This window comes from Mus caroli, chromosome 1 (genome assembly GCF_900094665.2).
Source record: "Mus caroli chromosome 1, CAROLI_EIJ_v1.1, whole genome shotgun sequence".
NCBI classification, from domain to species: Eukaryota; Metazoa; Chordata; class Mammalia; order Rodentia; family Muridae; genus Mus; species Mus caroli.
Window position 1 is genome coordinate 24,228,996 of NC_034570.1, and position 5,609 is coordinate 24,234,604.

The 5,609-nt window shown below is 40.9% G+C and overlaps 1 pseudogene; it reads left to right on the top strand.

Moving 5' to 3' along the window:
- Positions 1 to 435: 435 nt before the first annotated feature.
- LOC110303516 lies at positions 436 to 1,482 on the top strand (annotated as a pseudogene).
- Positions 1,483 to 5,609: the final 4,127 nt, after the last annotated feature.

Here is a 5,609-nt window from a genome sequence, read left to right on the forward strand (position 1 = left end):
AGAATTATATATGTGTGTAGCCTTTCATGTCAGTGTGCTAGATTGGTCATTAAAAGGGAGTATTTGTACATCATATTATATCACATTAGGACAATTTGTATATAATTTACATATGATAAATTTAGGTAAATGGCAGGCATTAAATAACTTATGAGAATCTCTGATAATCTCTGGGACCACCTTTATATGATAAAATACACATTTAATCATTGTCTTTTATTGAAAAGTAACTTGTTCAAAGGTCAACGAGGTTAATGAGCCAGAAGTGATAGCGCATGTCTGCATTCTACTGATTTCTATAGGCTAAGTTCGAAAGACTTTAAGATGAAGGTGAGCCTCAAACTAATACTAATTAAAGAAAACAACAAGAGGGAAAGCCAGGCTACTGCTGCACCACTAGCAAGGAATTGGGTCACGGACTTCAGAGCAGAAGGAGCCTCAGAAACTGTTTAAATCATGGAAAAACACAGCAAGCAAACTGAGGCTCCCCACCCGGGAACATATATGCCAGCTGGGTATACCCCTCTCTATCCACCAGAAGCTTTCCAAGGGCCTTCAGACCATGGTGCTTACCCCATACCTCAGGCTGGCTACCAAGGGCCTCTGGGCCCCTATCCGGGGCACCAACCTGGCTACCCAGTCCCACCAGGAGGTTATGCAGGTGGTGGCCCTAGTGGCTTTCCTGTCCAAAATCAGCCAGCATATAATCATCCAGGTGGCCCTGGGGGGACCCCATGGATGCCAGCCCCCCCCCGCACCCCCTCCTCCACTGAACTATCCACTTGGGCTGAAATACTTAGCTCAGATTGATCAGCTTCTGGTTCATCAGCAAATTGAGCTTCTGGGAGTCGTAACAGGCTTTGAAACAAATAACAAATATGAAATCAAGAACAGCCTCGGGCAGAGAGTTTACTTTGCAGTGGAAGATACTGACTGCTGTACCCGAAACTGCTGTGGGGAGTCTAGACCTTTCACCTTGAGGATCCTGGATAATCTGGGTCGAGAAGTCATGACTCTGGAGAGACCTCTGAGATGCAGTAGCTGCTGCTTCCCCTGCTGCCTCCAGGAGATAGAAATCCAGGCTCCTCCTGGGGTGCCAGTAGGTTATGTGACTCAGACCTGGCACCCATGTCTGCCCAAGTTCACTCTCCAAAATGAGAAGAAGCAGGATGTTCTGAAAGTCGTTGGTCCGTGTGTCGTGTGTAGCTGCTGTTCAGACATTGATTTTGAGCTCAAATCTCTAGATGCAGAATCAGTAGTTGGCAAAATTTCCAAGCAGTGGTCTGGTTTTGTGAGAGAGGCCTTCACGGATGCAGACAACTTCGGGATCCAGTTCCCGCTAGACCTGGATGTGAAGATGAAAGCTGTGAGGCTTGGTGCTTGTTTCCTCACAGATTTCATGTTTTTGTTTTTGTTTTTGTTTGTTTGTTTGTTTTTTAAAGAACTGGAAACGAGGAACAAAGATCAGGAGTATGGCAGTAGTTTCCTGAAATGCCTCTTGAGGTTTAAGGACTACAATTTATGGACGCTGAATGGAAACTGAGGAATCAAAAGGCACACACCATGGCTTCTTTTCCTTGACTGAAATAACTTTCTATCAACTCACCTGTGATGCCTGTGTGCCCTGTTGTACAACTATGCTCTCAAATTAGGGTTTTTTTTTTTTTTTTTTTTTTTAGAATTCTGTCATGTATTTGTCTTTATACATTCTTAAGGTTTTCACTGTGAATTTGGGAAAACAGTTATATGAATTTATACACATAGAAATGATCTTCTCTATGAAAAAAATGCTTTGACTTTGTCTTTCATTTCCCATTTTTGTGGAAACTTTAATGCTATTGTAATTTAATATAAAACTACACATTAAATATAATTATGATTTACAAAAAAAAAAAAAGAAACAACAAACTTAAAATGCTGCTGTATTTCTAGTCTAGGAAGCTTTCTGTTGCTGTGATAAGCATTACAACCAAAGGCAACCAGGGTAAGAATGAGTTTATTTTATTTTACAGTTTTACAGTCCTTTATCGAAGGAGGTCAGGGCAGGAACTTGAGGTAGAAACAGTGGAGGTATCATGCTTACTGGCTTGCCTCACCTCAGCTGCCTCTCCTTTTTCTTTTCTACCCTTCTCTTTTAGTTCTATTCTTATTTTTTCCTTTTATTCAAAGTTGATTCTTTTCTTGTACAATATAAGCTGACAACATTTCCCTACCTCTTTGTTCCTAATTTCTTCCCCTCAACTCTTCCTATGTAGACTCAATCTTTTTCTGTTTCTCATTAGAAAAGAATAGGCTACTGAGAGATAACCACAAAATATAATGGTATAAAATATAATAGGATAAAACAATATCCATCACATTGAAGTTGGACAATGAAAACCAACAGAAGAAACAGAACCCCAAGAGAAGGCACGAGAATCAAAGACTCACTTGCATGTACACTCAGAGGTTCCCTAAAAATACTAAAATGAGATGGAATCTCAGGTTTGTTTTGATTTGCATTTCCCTGATGACTAATGATGTTGAACATTTCTTTAAGTGCTTCTCAGCCATTCAGTATTCTTCAGTTGAGAAATCTTTGTTTAGCTCTGTGCCCCAATTTTTTTTTTTTTTTTTTTTTGGTTTTTGGTTTTTGGTTTTTCTAGACAGGGTTTCTCTGTGTAGCCCTGGTTGTTGTGGAACTCACTCTATAGACCAGGCTTTACTCGAACTCAGAAATCCACCTGACTCTGCCTCCTAAATGCTGGGATTAAAGGCATGCCCCACCTCTGTCCAACTGTGCTCCATTTTTAAATAGGATTATTTAATTTTTCTGGAGTCTAACTTCTTTTTTTTTTGTTGTTGTTGATATTTTCTTCATTTACATTTCAAATGCTATCCCAAAAGTTTCCTATACCCTCCCCCGCCCTGCTCCCCTACCCACTCCCTCCAACTTCTTGGCCCTGGCGTTCCCCTGTACTGGGGCATATAAAATTTGCTAGACCAAGGGCCTCTTCTCCCAATGATGGCCCACTAGGTCATCTTCTGCTACATATGCAGCTAGAGACATGAGCTCTGGGGGGTACTGATTAGATCATATTGTTGTTCCACCTATAGGGTTGTTGGCCCCTTTAGCTCTTGGGTACTTTCTCTAGCTCCTACATTGGGGACTCTGTGTTCCATCCAAAAGATGACTGTGAGCATCCACTTTTGTATTTGTCAGGCACTGGCAAAGCCTCACAGGAGACAGCTATATCAGGGTCCTTTCAGCAAAATCTTGCTGGCGTATGTCTAACTTCTTGAGTTCTTTGTATATATTAGCTATTAGCCCTCTATCAGATGTACTATTGGTAAAGATCTTTTCCAAATCTGTTGGTTTTCTATTTGTCTGATTGAAAGTGTCCTTTGCCTTAAGGAAGCTTTGCAATTTTATGATGTCCCATTTGTCAATTTTTCATCTTAGAGCATAGGCTATTGGTGTTCTGTTAAGGAAATTTTCCCCTGTGCCCAAGTGCTCGAGGATCTTCCCCACTTTCTTTTCTACTAGATTCAGTGTATTTTGTTTTATGTGGAGATTCTTGATCGTTGATCCACTGAGATTCCACCTCACTACAGTCAATATGACTATGATTAAAAATTCAGGTTACAGCAGATGCTGGCGAGGTTGTAGGGAAAGAGGAACACTCCTCCATTTTTGGTAGAAATACAAGCTGGTACCACTCTGGAAATCAGTTTGGAGGTTCCTCAGAAAATTGGACATAATACTACCTGAAGACCTACTAATACCACTCCTGGGCATATAACCAGAAGATGCTCCAGCATGTAAAAAAGACACAAACTTCACTATATTCATCATAGCCTTATTTATAATAGCCAGGAGCTGGAAAGAACTCAGATGTCTCTCAACAGAGGCATGGCTACAGAAAATGTGGTACATATACACAATGGATTACTACTCAGCTATTAAGAACAATGAAATTATGAAATTTTTAGGCAAATGGTTGGAACTAGAAAGTATCATTGTGAGTAAGGTAGCCCAATCACAAAAGAACACACAGGGCATGCACTCACTGATTAGTGGATATTAGGCCAGAATCTCAGATTACCCAAGACACAATTCACAAACTACATGAAACTCAAGAAGAAGGAAGACCAAAGTGTGATACTTTGATCCTTTTTAGAAGGGGTAACCAAATACCCATGGAAGAAGTTACAGAGACAAAGTGTGTAGGAGAGACTAAAGGAATGACAATCTAGAGACTGCCCCACCTGGGGATATATCACATATACAAACTCCAAACCCAGACACTATTGTGGGTGCCAACAAGTGCTTACTGACAGAAGCAAGTTCTAGCTGTCTCCAGAAAGGCTCCATCAATTTCTGACAAATACAGAGCTGGATCCTTGTGGCCTACCATTGAATCTAACACAGGGTCCCCAATGAAGTAGCTAGAGAAAGGACCCAAGGAGCTGAAGGGTATACAGCTCCATAGGAGGAACAACAATATCAGCTAACCATTACCACCAGAGCTCCCAGGGGCTAAATCACCAACCAAAGAGTACACATGGTGAGACTCAAGATTCCAATTGCATATGTAGTAGAGGATGGCCTAGTTGGTCATCAATGTGAGTAGAGGCCCTTGGTCCTGTGAAGGCTCTATGTCCCAGTATAGGGGACTGCCAGGGCCAGGAAGCAGGTGTGGGTGGGTTGGTGAGCAGGGGTAGGGGTAGGCTATAGTGGGTTTTCAGAGGGGAAACCAGGAAAGGGGACAACATTTGAAAGGTAAATAAAGTAAATATTTAATAAAAGATACTCAAATAAGGCCAGACAGTGGTGGTGCATGCCTTTAATTCCAGCACCTGGCAGGCAGAGGCAAGTGGATTTCTGAGTTTGAGGTCAGCCTGGTCTACAGAGTGAGTTCCAGGAGAGCCAGCGCTATACTATACAGAGAAACCCTGTCTCAAAAAACCTAAATAAATAAATAAATAAATAAATAAATAAATAAATAAATAAAACCTAAAAAGAAAAGTACAATATATATTCAGATGACTTTATATAGAACTCACAGGCTCTTTACTTGCTATTTCAGTCCCTGTGAGTTCTAATGAGTTTTGCTCAGCTGATTTAGAGAACCTTGTACTCTTGGTGTTCTCCATCCACTGTGGCTGTTACACTCTTTTCTCCTTTCTTTAAGCAATGTTCCCTGAGCTCTCAAGGTAGGGAATTGAAGAAGACATCAAATTTAGGGTTTTGTTTCCAAAGATGTCTAGCTGTTGGTGTTTATATTTGTCCTCATCTGCTGGAGAAGAAAGCTACTCCGAAAATGGTTTAATTAGGTACTGATCTCTGTGTATAGCTGAATATTGTTTTGTTTGTTTGTTTGTTTGTTTGTTTTCATTAGAAGTCATTTTATCGCTCACTACTTCTTTTTTAAGAACAGTAGTATTTGGTTTTACCCTAGGTCTCTGGGGGTTATCCAGTTTCTGGTTCTAGGGGACTCAAGCATTGTCTCAGACCTGAGTCCCATTTCATGGAATGGGCCTTATGTCAAACATTGGCTAGGTACTCCCAGAAGCTGTGTGCCATCGTTATTCTTTTGAGCTAGTGTATTTTTCAGGCAAGACAGTAC